General features: G+C 42.9%; 1 protein-coding gene across 8 annotated transcripts in view; it reads right to left on the bottom strand.

The window, feature by feature from the left end:
• ARHGAP26 (Rho GTPase activating protein 26) overlaps positions 1 to 21,858 on the bottom strand; it is a 387,242-nt gene that overhangs the window by 277,127 nt on the left and 88,257 nt on the right. The window contains exon 1 of one of the 8 annotated variants that reach the window (XM_053295427.1): positions 21,730 to 21,802. The exons of the other annotated variants lie outside the window; for them this stretch is intronic. The gene's annotated coding sequence lies outside the window, so the exon portion shown is untranslated. Of the gene's footprint in view, positions 1 to 21,729; positions 21,803 to 21,858 lie in introns of those variants that run through there. 8 annotated transcript variants of the gene reach the window in all.

The raw sequence follows: 21,858 nt of genomic DNA, 5'->3' as shown, positions 1-21,858 counted from the left end.
CCTGGCCAACTGGGGCATTTGAGTTGTGCACCCATGTGTCGAAGTAGTTTTTAGAGTTTGGGATTTACTCCTGTAACTTTTTTTGGTACAATGGATTGAAAATTGCAGAGATAATTGTTCCTTTTATATACATGAAGCATATATACATGTTTTGTGTGTGTGTGTGTGTGTGTGTATGTGTGTGTGTGTGATATATACATTTATTTATTTATTTATTTATTTATTTATTTATTTATTTATCAGTTTATAAATCGCCCTTCCAAAAATGGCTCAGGGCGATTTACATCAAAATAAAAACAATTAAAAACAATTAACAATTAAAGCATTTTTAAAAGTTAAAAACCCTAGAAGGCCAGGCCAAACAGATGGGTTTTAAAGGCTCTCCTGAAAGCCAATAATGAATTCAAATTACAGATTTCTGCCAGGAGTGCATTCCACAGCCCAGGAGCCACTACAGAGAAGGCTGGCCTCGGAGTCACCACCGTGCTGGTGGTAACTGAAGATGGACCTCTTCAGATGACCTTAACATGCAGTGGGGATCATGCAGCAGAAGGCGCTCTCTAAGAAAAATAAAATTTCTATAGGTTTCATGTATATAAAAGGAATGATTATCCCTGCAATTTTCAATCCATTGTACCAAGTAGCACAAAAAGTATAAATAATTTCACTAAAATGAAAATGAACAAGAGGTCAATGCATCACAAATCCTTAGGGCAGTGGTTCTCAACGTGTGGGTCCCCAGATGTTGCTGAACTACAACTCCCAGCATCCCTAGCCCCATTGGCCTTTGGTTAGGGATGCTGGGAGTTGTAGTTCAGCAACATCTGGGGACCCACACGTTGAGAACCACTGCCTTAGGGCAAGGCTGCACAATTTCAGCTCTCCTGCAAGTGCTGGACTACAACTTCCATTATCCCTGACAATTCCCCATTATTCCTAGCGATGATGAAAGTTGTAGGGATATGTATGAACCAGTTCGGTGCTCCTATTCCAGACTGCCAAACCGGTTAGGAGGTCCGGCGTTCTGGCCAGTTCAGAGGCGTGACCTTTAAGGCTCAGGGTGCTCATCTCCACCCCACTGCATTTCCCCCCACCAGCGCTATACCCAAAATTGCTGGTGCGGGATGGCAGCGTACCACCTTGCCACCCCGGTCAGCATCGTACCAGAAGTAGCCAGTGTCCATGACATACATGATGCCAGTGAGGAAAGTGCAGCAGGGCAGGGATGAGCACCCTCCTGCACCTTAAAGGTAAACCCCCCACCTCACTGGAATGCACAAACCTGTTCACGCACATCCCTAGGAAGTTGTAGTCCAATAACAGTTGGAGGGTCAGAACTGTGCAGCCCTGCCCTAGAGGTGAGCAATGTGGTTTAAATATAAAAAGAAGGAGGGAGTGGAAGTTACACTTTTGCTCACTACACATGCTGTTCCACTAAGTCAGAATATCTGAACAATAAAAAGAAATACCGATGGCCCTCTTTATTTGCAGGGGTTCCATTCTCACCTATAACTGCAAGTACAGAAAACACGAATAAAGAAACTTTACCCCTCTAGGAATCTAGGACTTAGGTTCCTAACAAAAAAATGCCCAAAAAGTGGGAAGGAGGAGAAATAAGAGTAGAAATACACAGTATTTTGCTCTCTGGGGTTCCAGAAAAGCCCCCCTAAACCTGCTGAATTTTTGGCAAATATTTGCCCAAAAAAATGTTTTCTAAAAGAAGAAAGAGCCTCAAAATAGTGCTGTAAAATGGCAGCTGAGCGCAACACCAGCAATAATTTCAAGCCACTCAGCAACTACAGATAGGTGCATTTTTGCCTATTTTTGTACTGCGGCTAACCCCCCACCCCCCCGGATCTTTAAGACCTGTCTGCAGATATGCAAAACCAGGAGTGCTGGGACCATGGATAACAAGGGCTTCCTGTAGATGTTTTATATGGATAGCACATATACACACAAGATAACATCAGGCAGGCAGATGCCCTGTAAAATGCCCCATAACGATCAGCATTCATGAAGGAATAAACCACTGTTTGGAAGCACCCCAAGTAGGCAACTGGGAGCGGGGGGAGCACACATGGACAAAGTCATGATGCATATCAATCAATTTTAACAAATAGAATGGGGGGGAAACCCCACCCAAAAACAAATGTTTGCTTTATGTCCACTTTCTATCGTTTTGACTGCAACTATAGTAAGAGTCTCTTTTTAAAAATCATTAAGATTAACATAAAATCCAAGTTCAATTCAAGCCTACATGTTAAAGTCTATAATTACAATTTCTTAAAAGTGAATCACAACTATCTTCCAAACAAAAGACCTGACTAAGCAAGCAGACTAAAGGGATAAAACAAAACAAACCTATATCTTGTCACAACTAGACGGAGTCTTAAACAAGGAGTGTAATCTGCAATCTGTGGTCATGCAATTCACATGGACGGCAAAATCATATCTACTTTGAGACAGGAACGAGATTTCTGTTTAGTTCTCTTTATATACATTCAAGTATACTAAGCACTTGAAAGGTAAGGCCGTAAGCCAGAGTCAGCTGGTGAGGGTGGTGGCACTGTGAGGTGGGGTGCTGAGAAGTACCTTTAGACAGTCATTACTGGTGATACTGCCATAAGATGAAAGAGCTGCAACATTAGATTACCTAAAGAAACACAAACTTGTACTCTGGAGAAGGACACAAAAAGCCAAAATGGTTCTTGTCAGGAAGAGAAGTGTTAAGGGGGAAAGCAATATAAGAGGGACAGCAACAGATTGGTTCGTGTTTTTTTAAATCCTCCTCCACTCTGCCTTTTCCATCTAGATTTTGTCCCCTGCCCCATGAAGCGCTACACTGTTCTTTTCAACAATGACAGTAAAATAGTTCACACGTTTTACATGACACCAACCAGTTAAGGACAAGAATGTTCCTTTGATATCAGTATCAAATGCCACAGCGTTCTCAGAAAAGCTGCTTGGAAAGAAGGTTTCAGTGGCAGGCACAAGACAAATACCAGGCACCCCAGCAAAAGGACAGGCCAATCCCACCTTCATCCTCTACACATATATTTGCTGTAATCCACAACCATCTCCTACCTTCCTGCAATATCATGATGTCTGGCTCCATTTATTCAGGGATCTAGAGTGAGGGTTCATCAATATGCTGACAATACCCAACTCTATAGTCCTCTTAAGGCACCACCTAACCATGCACTCTATACAAGGTCACAATGCCAACAAGATCATGCTAGCAAATACCACTCCCCGTGCTAATATGTCAACACTCCATCAGGTCCACCTACCCTCGCTATCCTCAGATGCATTTGTCTGCACAGACAGAACATGGTTTGCATGGAAAGTATGCATGATTAAAGAACACCTCCATGGCCTCCAAGGTCCAGGGGAGCCTCCCAATGGCCAGGGGACCTTCTGCAGCCACCCTGGGCCCACCCCACCACTTCCCCGCATGGCCAAGAGGTGGCTGCCAGGGGGTGAGTCGAGCAGTCCTCTCCCGCCCCCCAGTGGCGGCCGGAGTGCTGGGCCTGTCCATTCAGCCCAGTGACTCTTACGAACTGTGAGGCGCGCCTGTGCAGTTGAGAGAGATCATCGCAAGCCCATTACGGGCTTGCACTTCCCTAAAAGATAAAATACACAGTTTGGGGGTGCACTTAGATCTGGCTTTGACACTGGAGACCCAAGTTCCATCAGTGCCTCAGACCGCCTTTCACCAGATGGGGCTGGTGTACCAACTGCATTCCATTTTGTTGACCAGCCAGAGTTATTAATCTGCAGGTAACTTCCAGATTAGACCACAGCAACGTCCTATATGCGAGACAGCCTTACTGTTTACAAACTTCAGCTAGTGCAAGCTACAGATGCAAGACTTCTCAACAGGACCAGAAAATTGGAACATCTCTCACTGATTCTTGAACATCTCCACCAGTTACCAGTCAATGTGTGAACACAATTCAAAGCACTGGTGCTTACCTTTAAAGCTCTACATGGCTTGCAACCAGTGTACCTGAAGAATTCAGCTTCCTCAACAGTTTGTTCACCAGTATAATCATCATAGGCCTTCCTCCAGATGTCCCTCCTTCCTATCAGCGGTGGGGTGGGTGGCAATGGGGAAATAGCCTTCTCAGTTGTGGTGCCCCATGTATCTATGGAATTCCCTCCCAAGGGAGGCTCACCAGGTGCCTGCCTACTCTATCTTTTCAGTGCCAGGTGACAGGCTTGTTCTTATGAACGTAAACTTATGAGACCACCCAGTAGTGTGTGTGTGTGTGTGTGTGTGTGTGTGTGTGTGTGTGTGTGTGTGTGTGTGTGCGCGCGCATGTGGTCCCCCCCATCAACTTAGCAATGCTTGGACCCATATGAACCAAATTGGGAACAGTTGTAGAGACACAAAGGGACACCTCAATGGCATATTTTATGATGATGTCATCCAACCCATTTCAAGATGGAGGACGCGTGAACATTTGAGGCACAAGAGGGCTAACTTGTGAACCAGCAAACCAATATGAACCAAATTTGGTACAGTTGTAGTGAGTGACACATAAGGACACCTCAATGGCATTTTTTGGGATGATGTAGCAAATTTGGTTCAAATCATGTCATCTACCACATTCAAGATGGCAGATGTATGAATGTCTGAGGCACAAGTGGGCTGTGAACCACCTAACCAATTTGAACCAAATTTGCTACAGTTTTAGGTACACACAGGGATGGCTCAAGGGCATAGTATGTAATGACGACATCCACTCTGATTCAAGACGCAGACACATGAATGTTTGAGACGCATATGGGCTAACTTGTGAAATGCTTAACTAAATTGAACCAAATTTGCTACAGGTGTAGGGACACAGGAATGCCTCAACAGCATAGTTTGTGATATGTCATCCACCCCAATTCAAGATGGCAGATGTGTGAACTTTTAAGGCTGAAGTGGGCTAACTTGTGAGGATGGTAATCATCAATTAAGATTATAGAGAAAGGAAAGTAGGCACATTAGTTCGTACCAGAACAACTTGTTTAATATTGTGAACTACCCTGAGAACATTTATGTTGAAAGGCAGCATAGAAACTGAATAAATCATACAAAAGTAATAATACACTGGCAAAACTAGAGTCTGAATCATTATTTCAGAGAAGCAAAGAAATTAATACTGGCAGGATAACAACAAACAGTGGCTCAGTTCAGATGTCATACAGAACAAGAGTTTAATCCCAATTCCACCTGATTCAGGCTCACATGTGAGGAAAGGAAGGTTTCTACTTCCAGTCCTGGTTTGAAAAAACAGAATTTACTATTATGTCCAAATCTAGCAAATCTTGACTCATTCTAATCAGAGTTTGAAAAACCAGGATATGAAACTGGATAATCTCTTGAGACTCTCACTCCAAGGAGGCTGACAACACTTACTTGTGCTTATAAATAGAGTATTGCACAAGACCTGCCACATCCAATGCACCTGTTCAGTGACACTTACAGAGATCAGCAAAGTAGTATGGCAAAACTTGACAGTAAAAAAAGAGTGAGACTACTGTATATGAGTGACAGTACAGAATAGAAGCCAGAGAAAATAAATTTACACACACACACACCCCTCTCCAATAGGTTGAATTACCATATTTACCCGAATACAAGATGACTCTGAATTTAAGACAAGCCCCTTAAAAATAGAGGTTAAATACAAGTTATTTAATCTTATTTACCAAAAAAAGAGGATTCTGAATTTAAATTGACCCTGATTTCTAACATCAAAGAACTTGGGGGGGAAACTAGTTGGATTCAGGTAAATACAGCATCCTTCAGGGGTGTGGGGTAGGGGCTCTTCTACCTCAAGAACCCTGCAAGCCTAATTTAAGACAACAAAGTGATCTTTTAAATAAACCAAGTAGATAATCCCCAACTCTTCCAAAAGGTATTGTTCGGCAAGCAAGACTCGCTTCTGCGTTGTGCATTTAGAACTAAACCTTTTCCGAAATGGAAGGACTCATGAGGATTCAGAGTTTAGAGCAGCTACTCAGAAGCCATGCCAGCTTTCTGCCATTCCATTAATAATAAGGAAGCTAATGTTAGTTATGTAAAGGAGTCGTTTCCTTGTCTTTAGTCTGTATGCTGACCTCATGCCACTGAGATTGTTTGCAGAATGTTCTGCTATACTTTACTCTTCTACACACACACCCCTTCAAAATCAGCTTAGCAGTGGCCTGACTATATTATGTGCTGTGGATTTCTAGTCAAAACAGATTTACTGCAACATCATTCTTACTATAACATCATTGACCCCTGCCGGGTTTTGGAAAGAATCCAAATGCCACCAGATTCTACCAGAGAAAAGAGGAGTGGGAAGAGGCTAGTGTAAAGGCTGGTAACCTGCCAGATTCACAAAGCAGAGCTCAAGAAGCTCCTTGCCAACAGTTTAAAAGCCAGGCACAGGCAGCACCCATGCTTGGCAGCATGCACAATTTAAACAGCCTCCACTAAAGTTAAAATAAAATAGCATCACGTGGGCTACTTCTGCCAACCACAGAACAGAATTGTAATGTTATGGTCACAAGAAGTCACAGTGCATGCAATTAAGAAACACAAGAAAGACACAAAGTAACTGAATCAACCAGCAGAGAAGCAAGCAAGCAACAGATATTGGCAAAAGATTCTAAAGGACATAATTTTAGCCTAGGTGGACAGTGAACTGTGACCATGAGGTGTCCTACAGAAACAAAGAAACTGCTGCTTTAGCTCAATATGGTGGTTACTAGATTGTCAAAATGATACAATATTATGATGCAATAATTAAGGGGGAGGAAGGAGACATAAAAGATGTAACACAGCACTCATGAAATGAAGTGAGCTACCTACGGGGGGAAGACCTTTGCAGATTTACTCATTTTGAAATAGTGTTTCATCTTATGGAACTTGGATTGGTTTTGTCATTCATTCTTAAGAGGTTTTGTAATAATTACTATAATTTTTAGACATATTAATCATATGATTCAATACTGGCCATTTAGGGGACATTTAACATTATTTGAGGATTAGATTGTGAGGCTGTTCTTACGATCAGCCTAAACTGGGCTAGGAAAGCCAACCCTGGTCTTTGCTGATCGTAAGAATTGCCAGGAACCACACAACTCCTGGCGGCAGCAAACCCTCTTGAAGAGGCCACCCTCTTAAAAGGGTTAAGAGAGCTGGAGCGCTCTTAGCCCCGTTTTTTAAATTGTCTGCCAGCTCTGGCTGCTTGCAGACCATGGGGCTCCCGGCTGGTGTCGGGGGATCCCCATAATGCGCCGCACATTCGTGTGGTGCATTATGGGAGTTCCAGGGGTGAGGAGACACTTCCCAGCCCCTGACCCTCTGTGCTACTGGGTGTAGCCAGCAATCATCTGGCCAGGCGATCCGCCACCAAGCAAAGGCAGAGGGATTATCTGGGGAGAGCAGCTTTCTTCCCCACTCTCCCTCGAGCCTTTTCTCACTGATCGTGAGAAAGGTCTCTTTGTAAAGGAGCATGGAGAAATTTGTCCATTTAAAAATATATCATTACGTTGGTACTAATTTTAGGTATATGGGTCAAAATATGTATATTGCATAGAGTATTACATCAGAATTTGGAAGTGGTGCATCAACAGAGAAGATTTGAATTTCCTTATGAAGAAGATTTATTTCACTCCTTAAATTCCTTATGAAGAGGATTTATTGCATGCCTTCAAATGTTTTTTCCAACATTGCTTTGAGGTTACTCTGAAGATTTTGGTTGATGTTCATAAGACAATATGAACTCACACATAGACACTTGACAAAGTAGTTTGAAACAGCTTATCACTGGTTTGCTGTCATTTTAACATCTATCATGGACTACATAGTTCTCCTTTTTGATTAATTGTCATTTAGCATATCTTATGTTTTGTTAGCATTTTCGCCTTGTATGATCTATTACTATTACCATTTATATACGATTTTATAATTTAAAATTTTAAAATTTATATAATATAAAATTTATATTAAACAGTTAAAATTTATATAATTTATTTATGTTTTTTTCCTTAATTATTGTATTATTGGATCTGTTGGGTTGTGATTTTAATTCTTAGTTCCAGATCCTTTCATGCTATTTGTGTGGTGCTGGTTAACAGATTGTGCCAGTTTCCAAGGTATGAAAGACACTGCACGGTACAACCCACTCAGTCAAGTTTTGGACCCGAAAATTCAGTCTAATGTTTAAAATGGTTCTAAATATTCATTCCATCTGCCATACACAGAATAGGAATTTTATTTCTGCGCCACTAGATGGTGATCTGCTCCATCATTCTACATCATCATCAATAACTGCACAAAAAACTTTCACAGGGCATCAAGCACAGAAGAAAGAAAATTCCATATTTCATTCCCTAAAATATTAAGATCATCAGCTGGGAATTCCAGCTCTGTCCAATTTACAAATATGCCTAATTATTAATTTTCTTTATTCAAAAGCCTCAGAGTTTCCCAAATTACTAAAAAAGAAATAAAAAAGAGGGAGCAAATGAAATCACATATTTATGAACAGTTTCCTTATGGGAAGAATATACACTCATATGCAATCACTCTAGCATAAACTAGGTTTGAACACTTTTTGCAAAAACTTCAGCAAACAGAAAACTTCAGGTTAAATGGCTCTCCATTTTTAAGAATTGGAGGACTGCACAAAGGTATAGAAGCATTTGCCTATTCAGAATGAGGGCAAAAAGCACGGCCATCACTCTGAACTGACTCTAATTAGTACAGGGGTGGTGCCGTAGCTCCATAGTAGAACATCTGCTTGTTCCTTAAGTAGCTGGTATCACTGGTCAACATCTAGACTAATCCTGTGCCAACATTCCAGGAGGCACAACAGAGATTTGCATGGAACCGTTCAGCGCTCCATTCTAGGAGTGCCAAACTGGTTCCGTCAACCGGCGTTTGAGCTGGTTCAGAGGGCGCAGGGAGGTTTCTTTAAGGGGCAGGGGAGGAAAAGCAGTGGGGCGGGTGCTGACAGGTATGCAGCACTTCCCCTGCACCTTAAAGACCCCCACACACACCCTTTTGGGAGTGCATGAAACCAGTTCCATAAGCACAGGTGGCTATAGAGGGAAGGGGGAAATCATGCAAAATTGAAAGACTCCTCTGAAAACTGCAAAACAGAAACCCCAGTGTGTTAGGGGTTAGTCTGGGTGTGAGCCACTGTTCTCAAAAAGATGACAATACTGTATTCTACCAAAGAATAGGCTCTGTGGGCCCCAGGAGTCGAAATCGACTTGATGGCACACTGTTTGGGGACTTGGGAGGAACAAAGCCATGAAAGCAGCTACCAGTCAGGGAATTTACAGTCTGAAAAACAGGTGAGGCACCATCTAAACATGTTCCTTTCATGCCCCAAAACAAAGTGGGCAACGTTTCACGCAGACCTAATATAAAGAACTGTGATCTGGATTTCTAGATGTCTACTAGTTTTAAGACTTTTAAATCAAAAATTAAGTGAACACAAAATGGCTGAATACAAGCAATTTCAACAACCACTGGAATTTGGAACTGTTTGAAGGAAAAGCTGCCCAAGAAATAAGGCTTTGCTGCGCTTGACGCCTATCACTTTTGCACCATCTATTATAGCCATAAAAACAAGTCCCCATCTATTACTAATCCACATATAATGTTGCCAGCCAGCCGCCCATACAGTTGTGAATCATTTGGAGCAGAATGAGATTCTGAAGAGACGGAGGGAGAGAGAGAGAGAGAGAACTGCCTTCCAGTTTGCATTATACTCGAGGCACTTCTCACTCATCAGCGGCAACCAGCTATTTACTGACACCCAGTCATAAGAATAGGAGCAGCCTGTAACATCCACATACTCATAAGCCTTTCACCTTGGTGTTCCCTCTTTGCTCGCTGAATTGGATGTTTTACACAACTACGTTTGAGCTGTGAGTAGTTTGACAGAAAGCAGGCTAAAGTACTACCCTTTAGAGAGCTTGCTAATAAATCTATGGCAATTAATAAATGTATTTTTAAATTTATAAACTTAAAATTAGCTCAATACATAGATTTCACACAGCAGTATGTTTGCTTCTGAGAATATCAACCATCCTGAAAGTGACTTTAATATTAAAGGCCAAATGTCCAGATGTGGCAGAACAGCTGTCTGTGTGTCTGTCCTGTTCAAATGCATATGCGGGAGTGTGAGGGCGGGGTCTCTTATTTACATTAAAAGGTATACACAGGAGGAGAGCAACCTGTCCACTCCTCTCCTCATTTCAGTAATTTTTCTCATAATGCAGCTCTGGTACCCAAGCTGTGTTTAAAACAATGGAATGCATCTGGGTAAGCCAGATACAGGTTTCACTCTTTTATCCTGCACTCTTTACATGTAAAGAGCACGTGCCCCACCCACCACCTTATATGTGAACCGGATACAAACATGGATAAAAAAACACATGACGTCTCTGGCACACCTAGTTTGGCCCTTAGACCTTTCACAACCACATGCACAAGAAAAGCAAAAAGGAAACCTGGAGACAAGCCAGATTAAAGTCAGAACAGATTCTAACAAAAACCAGTGTCATTTCAGGCATCAGACTGCACACTTAGTGATCCCACAAGAAATGTTTTTCTTCACATTAATCTCTTCCATTATTCATCTGGCTTGCATGAAAGGGGGACAGTGTTGAGCAGGAAGACATTGCTGCTTAGTGACTGGGAAGGAACAAGTAATTATAAATGATTTGAAAGAATGCAAACTGGAGCTGTGAAGGGAATTTCCACACAGAAACATTAACCAAGAGGAATTCACATAACAGAGGCCAAACATTTCACTTTGCAAAAGTGCTCAAAGGGCAACTGTATATAGTCATCAATACCTAAGCATTGCAGCAAATGAGACAGATCAAACATGAAAATTTATTTATTTTATATTTATATGATATTTAGACCAACCATGAAAACATTATTACAAAGTTTACTTTATCTGCTATTTAATACATAAATTGATTAAAAAATAGGGCTGTGCATTGTGTCATATCTGACAGGCATGTTGGACCCAATATGCCCTCTGTGGGCATTCTCAGAATGAGTAATTCACAGCAATAGGAGGGATCCCCAACAGTCAGAACTCAGACTAAATTCCCTGCTGTTACATATTGCAGAACTCTGTTGAAATTCTGACCCTGTGCTGGATCTCCCCACTCCCATGACCTCTCCCCATTCTCCTCCCTCACCTGAATGTTTCTCACACAGGGCTCACATCTCCTCCAGAATGTAGGTGTGCGTTCATATGTGTCATATGTTCATATGACACTGCCACCGAACTCTTCAGTATCGACTTCGAGGCCCGAGCCGTGGGATCGACGGGCACATTCACCTCGGGGGTAGTTGCCAAGAGTCCCGGAGGAACAGAAATGGGCTGTAAGCCCCGGGCTGCAGGAGAGGTATTGGATGAAGCCTGCATGGTGGACAATTTGTCTGAGCCCGTAGGTTGGAACGACTGTTCCCAAAGCCAAGAACGAAGCCGAGAGGCCCGATTCTTGCCCGCCTGTTTGGTAAAGGCCACGCAGTGTATGCAAGAGCCAACTTTATGTGAGTTATCCAAGAGGGGGGACTGGGGGTGAAATAAAAATGCTAAAGAAGGGAAGTACAGAAATAAAATGAGGAGAAAAGAGGGAAGGAGAATGCAATACTTGTGAAGCGTCTAGCAAGGAAGAGCTCAACGATGTGTCTTCGATCGCGGACGAAGAAAGACTGGAGAGGGAAGCCCGCGCAGCCGCCTATATACTGAGGGGGCAGGGGCTACCAACAAAAATCAGTTCTCTAGCTTAGAAGCTCCGATGTGGTCTCTGCGCAGGCGCAAAGCCCATTCGTGTAAAGCACAGAGACCACGTCGAAGAACCAGGGTAAACTAAATCCACTTTTTGTGTTTGTTTTGGGGGGCAACTTCAAAATCGCATTTAAGTCTCGCAGTAAACTTGCAGTAAAGCCTGTTGTCCGAAAACCCTCCTGGGACCATGTGGGGGGAGGGCAATAGAGAGCAAGCACAATGGCCTCTTTACTCCTGGTTCAGAAGAGTTAGTGCACAAGCCACTTGCATTTCATAGCTTGGGATTTAAAATCTAAAGGTTGGGGAAGGACTTTCCTCCCTTTAAATCTGAAGCAGCTTTCCAGCCAAAAAAGGTATAATGTCCTTTTCAGTCCTCCTGAAGCAGATGAGCCAGTCAACAAGCCACTTGCCTTTTGGTGCGGCTTGGGATTTGAAGGAGAAAGCCCCCCCACCCCCCACCCTTACATTTTTAATCACAAGCTATGCTGAAAGGCAAGCAGCTCACCGGCTGGCTCTTCTGCCTCAGGAGCAAAGAGGACATCATCTCATGCATAATTAAATAAAAATATTTTATTTCTGAAATCACATAAATAGAACCTATCACTCTACAGCCTTCAGTTGATGTTCATCTAATTCCCCAGTAGCTGTAAAGCTTGAACCAGATGACAGAAAAACCTTGTCTATTTTGAAAAACTGGAGGACAGCTTGGTGTCCTTTAACTACTTTTAAAGTTTTGTTTTAAGCTCCTTGCATGTTTTGCTAGCCAGACAAGGCAGCCAGCATGCAAATAACCTTTGCAGTTGCTGCTACAATTCTTTCTTCCCAACTATTGCAAAAAGTGAACTCATGTCTGAGTGCAACTCTTTCACACTGCCTCAGCTGTGTGTGTGGAAGCATCATAACAGAACTGATACAACTTGCTTGCTCTTATGCTTCGCTTGTGGCTGTGTGTTCTGGACTTATTTCTTCTCCCATAGAAAGATCATCTTCCTACATTCACTCAGTCCTACCTACAAGTGATGACTGAGCTGCTTAGAACTCAAAAGTTGGCAGGATGTGAAGTGGCTCTCTGCAGCCTTCCTTCAAAATGCATCATAACTGCTGTTTTCCAATTCAACTAAGCTTTCAACCTGATACAGTTAAACAGCATTTAATAATGAAGAGAGAGAGAGAGAGAGCGCAAAGCAGGCTGCATGGGTTTGGCTCAGTTTCTCTGAATTCTGATGTTTGAGAGAGAAGGCCACATGGGTGACCTTTCAGTTTTATTATTTCAGGCCCTTTGATTTACAAGTCCACAACATACACTGCCTCAACAGCATCATGGGTTTACCATTCATGCAAGTAGCAAGCCAGGTGGATAGTTATATTTCCTTTTGGTGTATGTAACTCTAAAAGAATGATTTAATCTATGTTATTAGATGAAATAGAGGCCATGTTGATCATGTAAGCAGAGAACAGCTAATACAGCCTATGTAGAATCAATGTATGGGGAATAGCTTAGTAGGGCTGTCTCAGTCTGTGAGCCAATGAAAGCACTGACTCCTCTTTAGCCTTGGTCTTTCGCCTTCTCCTTGCTGATCCTACCGGCAGTGGGGGAAATGCTCAAAACAGGCCTGCTACGCTCAAGATTCTGGTTCTTGAAAGGGGATACCATGCAGATCAGATAATAGATTTTCCAACAGAGTGATGAAAAGTAACTCTCCCTTTTCATGGAATCCTTTTTGGTGTCATTTGCAAACGAAAAAAAACAAAACGTCTGAATTTTCTACTTCTAAAGCTTTCAAAATAATTGCTGCATAATTACATTTCAAGCATCTACTCCTGCAATTATGAAACTTATAATTAATTTATAGATCAATGGCCTATAGAACTGAGAGAAGAAATGAGCAGCAAGACAGGGATGAAGAAAAGATACATATGGGCTTGGGCTTCTGTCAGGGGTTGTTTGGATTGAGCTCAATACCCATAGATTATTTCTACTACTAGTCCAGGTGACAAACTGCTGAACAGCCATAGCTGAACATCCCAGCTGGATTGCCCACTGGACTCTTCCAGAACAAGGAGGACATAATTATTATTTACTACATTAATATCCTGCTCTTGCTCCAAGTAACCCAGAGTGGTGCGTACATTACTATGTTTATCATCACAACTGCCCTGTGAAATAGACTAGACTGAAAGATAAGTGACAGGCCCAGAGTCACTCAATGGGGCCGTTCATACAACCCCATTACTAGGGAAGGGAGGGCAGAAAGGCAGGGTTCAACCTACTTTCCCCCAGATGATCAATGTTTGCATCTTTGGCACATTCTGGGACCAGCGCAGATCAACAAAACCAAGTTGTTTTCTCGTCCTTTGGATATCCCACAAGGCACTGTCTGGAAAAACTGAAAGCTAACAAATCACCAGGGCCGGATGGCATCCATCCAAGAGTCCTCAAAGAACTCAAATGTGAAATTGCCGACCTCCTTGCTAAAATATTTAACTTATCCCTGAAATCGGGCTCTGTACCAGAGGACTGGAGAGTAGCAAATGTAACACCGATTTTCAAAAAGGGATCCAGGGGCGATCCGGGAAATTACAGGCCGGTTAGCCTAACGTCCATTCCAGGCAAATTGATGGAAAGCATCCTGAAGGATAAAATTGTAAAGCAGCTAGAAGAACAGGCCCTGCTGGGAGTGAGCCAGCATGGCTTCCGCAAAGGTAAATCTTGCCTCACCAACCTTTTGGACTTCTTTGAGAGTGTCAACAAGTATGCGGATAAAGGTGATCCAGTTGACATAGTCTACCTGGACTTCCAAAAAGCGTTTGACAAAGTTCCTCATCAAAGACTCCTGAGGAAACTTAGCTGTCATGGGATAAAGGGACAAGTACATGTGTGGATTGCTAACTGGTTGAAAGACAGGAAACAGAGGGTAGGTATAAATGGAGAGTTTTCACAATGGAGGGAAGTAAGAAGTGGGGTCCCCCAGGGATCTGTACTGGGACCGGTGCTTTTTAATTCATTCATAAATGATCTAGAAGCAGGTGTAAGCAGCGATGTGGCCAAATTTGCAGATGATACCAAACTCTTCCGGGTAGTGAAATCCAAAACGGATTGTGAGCAGCTCCAAAAGGATCTCTCCAAACTGGGGGAGTGGGCGACAAAATGGCAAATGCGGTTCAGTGTTAGCAAGTGTAAAGTGATGCACATTGGGACGAAAAACCCCAACTTCAAGTATATGCTGATGGGATCTGAGCAGTCGGTGACGGACCAGGAGAGGGATCTTGGGGTTGTGGTGGACAGCTTGTTGAAAGTGTCGATTTAATGTGCGGCAGCTGAGAAAAAGGCAAATTCCATGCTAGGGATCATTAGGAAGGGGATTGAAAATAAAACGGCTAACATTATAATGCCCTTATACAAAACTATGGTGCGACCACACCTGGAGTACTGCGTACAATTCTGGTCACCACATCTTAAAAAGGACATTGTTGAACTGGAGAAGGTACAGAAGAGGGCAACCAAGATGATCAGGGGCCTAGAGAACCTTTCTTAAGAGGTAAGACTACAACACCTGGGGCTTTTTAGTTTAGAAAAAAGACGTCTGCGGGGAGACATGATAGAGGTCTATAAAATCATGCATGGCGTGGAAAAGTGGAGAGAGAGAGATTCATTTACCTCTCACACAACACTAGAACCAGGGGTCACTCCATGAAATTGATTGCCAGGAGGTCTAGGACCAACAAACGGAAGTACTTTTTCACACAACGCATGACCACTTGTGGAACTCTCTGCCACAGGATGTGGTGACTGCCAACAACCTGGATGGCTTTAAGAGGGGTTTGGATGACTTCATGGAGGAGAGGTCTATCAATGGCTACTAGTCAGAGGGCTGTGGGCCACCTCCAGCCTCAAGGGCAGGGTGCCTCTGAGTACCAGTTGCAGGGGAGTAATGGCAGGAGAGAAGGCACACCCTCAACTCCTGCCTGTGGCTTCCAGCGGCATCTGGTGGGCCACTGTGCGAAACAGGATGCTGGACTAGATGGGCCTTGAGCCTGATCCAGCAGGGCTGTTCTTATGTTCACCGTGTGATGAGCATGGTGCTTAGGAGAATTCCCCCGTCTCTGTGCCTCCTTGGGCTGCATGTACATGGGACACACAATCCCGGCAGCCAGGAAAAGGGTGACTCGCTTCCCCTAACCTCGGCTAAGAGCTGGGCTAAGAGGAGTGAAGTTAGGCTGGTCGGGAGTGCCAGGATTCGTGTGGATCCCAGTACTCCACACAAGCAGTCTAGCCTAGGCTAGGCTGCCCTAGCTTGGGTTAGGCAGCTCATAAGATCCGCCTCAATGGGTTTCATGACTTAATGGAGACTTGAATTCCAGTTTCCCTAGTCCTAACCCAACACTCTGACCACACTGGATTCCGCTTTAGGCATGCCATTTGAAAATAGAGGAAATTATAGTTTTAACTCCACAGAAAAACTAAATGAAAATATTTGATAACTAAGTATTATCTTCCTCTAGCTAAAGTGCTAAAGTGCTTTTAGATTTATATATCTTCTAAAGACAGAAATACAATTACATGTGAGCTAGCATGGCCACAGGGTGCAGAGCTGTAGAAAATGGCTATAAAGCATTGATGTTAGGCAGGAAAACTCACATAAAAATTCCTGTGGAGAAGGGTTGTATACACTAGGTCAACAGTACTATTAATACTAATTACCATAGTTTAAAACCAATAAAATCAGAATGCCCAAGGATACACTTCTCAAGCAAGAAAAAAAAACCCTTTAAAAACGTGTGTGAGAGAACAAGAGTGAGAGCAGGGGCGTAACTATAATAGGTCAAGGGCAGACAGTTGTCTGAGGGTCCACTGCCTTGTGGGGGGGGGCAGAGGCAAGTCACATGACTCCCCCGGCCGTGCACCCACCCGGGCTTCCTTCAGTTGCATTCATCCTCTGAAATTGATGTGAGTGTTAAGACCTGGAGCTACCAGAACAGCATCTCTTTCTCTAGTACCATTAAATGACTTGCATCATCTACAATCAAAACCTTTAAAAAAATAATTTAGGATGATGTTCTATTGTGGCACATAGGTTTTATTTATATTTTTGTTACCACTCTTCAGTCTCATTTAAGATTTCTTTACTTCATGAGCTGAGCTTCAGTGAGTGAGGGGACATTTTAAAATCTTGTTTCTGGGCCCACTCCAACCTTGCTACGGCCCTGAGTGAGAGTGAGCGACAGAGTTTCTGATCTGGAAACAAAACTGCTCATCGACAGTGCATTTTACTCAGGGCCAGCTCCAGGCTTCAGGTGACCCATGGAGGACAGTTTGCTGAGGTGAGCCTCGTGGCATGCCCTGGGAGACTTGCTTTGCCACTACCACACAATGGCTATGGACCCAGAGGTGGAATCAGCAGTGGGATGTTCTGGGGACCCTGAGCCCCACCATCTGCCCAACAGCACCAACAGGGTTTTGCATTACATATGCAAGGGTGGGGTGTGGGTTATAATATCCAGCAATACCCCGTTTACTCTGTAACTCCCAAAAATATGTCCCAGAGGGTCCCCCAACTTTCAGGGACATATTTGGCACAGGCAGCTGAAGAATGAGGCTTGGTCACCAAAAACTGTGGCCTGAACCTTGGCACATTTCATATGCTAAAAAGGTTCCAGTGATTTCCCATATTCAGAGCCAAACAATTGCACCGGCCTATTGTAAACTATATCCCATTTAGCCTGAGGGAACTGAATCATATTGTTCTGCTCAGCTCCAGGTCCAGGTTTTCATAGACTTTGGGCAAGAGAATTGCCCCCACTCATACTTATATAGGGGCAGCTGCTGTAGTGTTGGTCTATGGCTCACTCTACTTCCCTACTCCAAATCCATATTAGGGGTGTGCACAGATCGGTCCAAGATCGGAAAGTTTGTGTGGTCCAGCGAACCGCTTTTGTCCTGTTCAGCCAATCTGTGAACCAGTCCAGAGGTCTGAGGTGGCGAGCAGCACCTTTAAAAGTAAAGGCGCAGCTCCTTACCAGCATGACTGCCACTCCAGGCAGCTTCCTGCTGCAGCAGCGCTCCCCCCAGCATTCTCGTGCATGGCAACAACACAGCTCTGTCACTCACCTGGCTTCTGCACATGTGCAGTCCATGCATACCCCCTAATCCATATATATGAGGAGAAACAAGAGCAGCAGCTCCTCTTCAAGGCCAACATGAAGAGAAAGCAGCAGACATTCTTCATGAAGACAGTCTTCTTGACTACACTAGATCCCATAGGGAAATGGGACCTATAGAAAGCCATGAAGTACAGTAGCTGTGGAGGTCAAGCCAAGGGAACAGAACAGTTCCCAGATGTGATATCAGCACATAACTACAGTTGACAACCAGTGTCCCCTATAACAGGGATTCCCAGATGTTGTTGACTTCAACTCCCAGAACTCCCAGCTACAATGGCTTTTGCTTGGGTATTGTGGGAGCTGTAGTCAACAACATCCGGAAATACCTGTTAGAGGGAACACTGTTGACAACTACAGCATTAATTCAACATTTCTTATATTTTATCTGCCGCTCTGGAAGCAAACTAACCACTTTTCCATTTCTAGGCCTTCAGATCAGCTCCAGAAATGCAAGTAGATTCCTTAAGGTTATTGAGTGATTGATGAACCAACTCATCTCTGTAGGAGTCAGAGAAACAACCCTGGATAAATTATCTTGCCTCTCAGGGACCCGGTACGTTGTAAATATGTTTCAGTGTGATCAGCTACAAGTGCAAGTGGGTTACCAGACTAAATTGATTAATGCCTGTTTTGTAAAGCACTAAGCAGCACACTACATAGTATCATTAACCTTCCCAAGTGCTTGCATTACAATATTATTTTATCCTAATGAGCTGAACCAACCCATCCCACTCCCAAAGTCAACTGCAGTTCTTCAAAACATGTTGTCGAAACTCATCTAAGAACAATTTCTGTAGTAACTTGCAAATAATAGCACCTTTAGAGTTTGAAATTCTATGTCATTACGATGCTGCCATACTTGTCCTAAAAGAATTGCTTCAGCACTGTTAGGAGAGAGTGCAAGTTCAAAAATCCATAGGAAACAAACATAAAAGATCTATCTAGAAAGGCAGGCTTTTCCATCTAAAGATCTCAAGCGTAAATGCAACAAAGCCCACCCCACCACCCACCCCACCAAAGCCAGAAGCTTCCAACATTTGTTTGTGACAATAATAGACACTGGGACTATTTTTTTTTTTTAAGGTTGGGGAGATAATGCAATTTAATGAAACTCGACTTGACACAAAAGCTTATGCAGGAACATACACCACCACTTGATTCTGTGTCAAACCTTTGGACTACTTTGTTCAGTATCATCTACTCTGAACATCAGTGGCTCCCCAGCCTCTCTGGAAAGGGTAGCAGAGCTACTCAAGATCCTTTTAACTACAGAATCCAGGACTTGAACCTGGGACCTGCATGTAAAGCATCTCCTACCAAGAAACATAATCTGAAGAGTTGATGCCTAGAAAAGCCCATCATCGCTACACACTAGGCAACCCTCTTTGCAAAAACGGCAAGGATCCTTTGAGCTCTATGAACTATTAGAGAGCCCTTTGCCAAGAAAGCAATTCTTTTAGCACAGTGTCATTTACATTTTCCCACATAGGAACTATTCCACAAAATGCCTCCCAGGCAAGTAGGACATGCCACATGTGAATTTTTCAACCTAAAATGTGTGACTCAGCTGAGGCAGCCTGTGGATTCAGGACTTAAAGTCTTTGTGCATTTTGCAGGCAGGCAGTGTTGTATTTGCCTGGCATTGAGATAGGAAATAAAATGTCTTGGCTTCAGAACCCTTGGAGCTAGCGCCCATTCTTTTAATGTGTGGGGGGTACAATTCTCTGTCCAATTAATCACCCTGGGCATAAAATCCAGGATATCTGGTTCAAGGCATTAACATTTTATTAAACTGATTTGGTGAGAAAGCAAAACCAACTCCCTTGGAAACATGGCCAACCCCATATCAGAGACCACTGTGGTTCCATCACCACCACTCCCACATAGTCAGGTCAAAGGAAAAATTATTACTGACAGGCAACTAGAAATCTCAGCATTGTCTTTTCGGCCAGCTTTTACAACTGTGTTTCCAGTGGAAGAAAGCACTCAAGTTTCACTGCCTTTGAACAGGACAGCTAATAAATCTTGGATAAGCAACTTCACCCATGTACTTGCTGGATTCGGGATACTGAATTGCCACTAGAAGTGCTGAGGTTAAGAAAAAGTCCTGATAGGATTTTAGGAGGTGGCAGTCAATGACAGAAGGATTCATAAAATTACTTGCTAGTGTCACTGCAAAGATTTCACCCAAATAAAGCAATAAGGGCAACATCAAACTGGCAAAAGCCAAACAAAAAAAACTCAGAACATGAACTACCCTTACTCCAAAAGAAACAAGGATCTGTAATATACACAGATGTTATTTCTGTACTTCCTTTCAACAAATGCTGCAGTGTGTTGCTTAATAACCTATATTTAAAACAGGAAATGCAAGCCTTCCGGAGCTTATGCCTTCCTTCCTTCCATGTCATATGGAAGAGAAGTGCAACAAGGAAAGCTAGAACACTCTTTTGGGGAGATCAACATCAAAAGCTTCCACTCAGCACACTTCTTCTGTGCCATATTTTAAATCAAGCTAGTAATACTATGCACGCCTGTGAACTATTAGAAATAAAACAGAACCACATCTTTCCCATCAGCCCAACAACAGAGTTGGGTGGAAGGCTGAAATCCACCAGAATGAAATAAAGAGCACCCCAACACCCTAGCCCACTTTAAAGTAGTATGTTGTCAGAACGATGGAAAATGTTCATAATTACCCACCCTCAGTTTCTCCTTCAGGGCTCAGTCCAGCATTTTCCAAGCCTACTACTAGCTTTATGCTGGCTAGTTCACGTCTGTTCTAACGGAATGGTTTATTGCCGAATTATTTCAGCTTGATTTATTTGCTATCCTGCTCCTCTTAGAAGGGTAGAAATCAAAACAGACAAGAGAAGACCCAGCTGAGTTCAGTCAGAGGACAGACATTAATTGGTTCCTTCCACAGAACCATCAGCATGGGCTTGCTATGCTGACACACTAGAGCCCTTTAGCATTGCTGAGGCACTGTTTTTCCACAATTAGATAGAAGTGGAATTAAAAGTAGGAGGTTTCACAAAGCACTTAACACTATATTTCATTATTCAGCAGTGCCCTTCCTCATGGCTAAGATCTTACTCTGAAGTAAGCTGCATTCAGCAAAAGTCCTTTCCAATGCTAATTGAACTTCTCCTTTCTGTAAGTTCAGATAGTTTTATTGCTTCCAGTGGGAGATTAATGCTGAATAGCCTCTGATTTTTCCATTGAATTACTGGTTTTGTATAGCTTTTTCTTCTTTACAGCAAATAAAACTGGCTAAAGTTGCAAAAAGGAGGTGTTCAAGAGCCCTGAAAAACATCAGTACATCACAGTACATCTTGCAATTGCATTTCCTTACAAAAAATTACCAAAATTACCACAAAACAGATCTGGGAGGTGGGGGGAAATGGGAGGAAAAATGCAGAACACACTGGGCGTTGTAAGAAATGCAAAGCCTCAGACGCTTCTAAGCAAGTTTCCAAACTCAAGCACAGAATTCCTTCCTCAGACAACCTGACAGCAGCATGTTTCATTTTGCTGTCAGTAGTTTCTTTAGCTCCTCCCTCCACCATTTCCCCAATCCGCAGCTGTTTTTCAGCTGCTCTGTGTGGAGCCTCTTGCAACAAGTCGAGAATAAAGCCTGGGGATCGGTTCAGACATAACGCGATTGCAAATTTAGCCACAGTTAAAGTAAACAAGCTAACTTAACACTTTGGTTTCATCTTACTTCCAAATTGGAATTAATAAGTAAACTTACTTATTAGACATTGCTGTTTCCCAAGCAAATCTATGCTCCTAATCTATATTGCAACTCTATTTAACATACATTACATCTATTTAACATACAAATAACAGTTTAGTCACACTTTTGACGAAGAGTACTGTA

The sequence above is a fragment of the Hemicordylus capensis genome, chromosome 2, assembly GCF_027244095.1.
Source record: "Hemicordylus capensis ecotype Gifberg chromosome 2, rHemCap1.1.pri, whole genome shotgun sequence".
In the NCBI taxonomy this organism is placed as follows: Eukaryota; Metazoa; Chordata; class Lepidosauria; order Squamata; family Cordylidae; genus Hemicordylus; species Hemicordylus capensis.
Note: the sequence above shows the minus strand (reverse complement) of the source record. Positions and strands in the feature narration are given on the sequence as shown.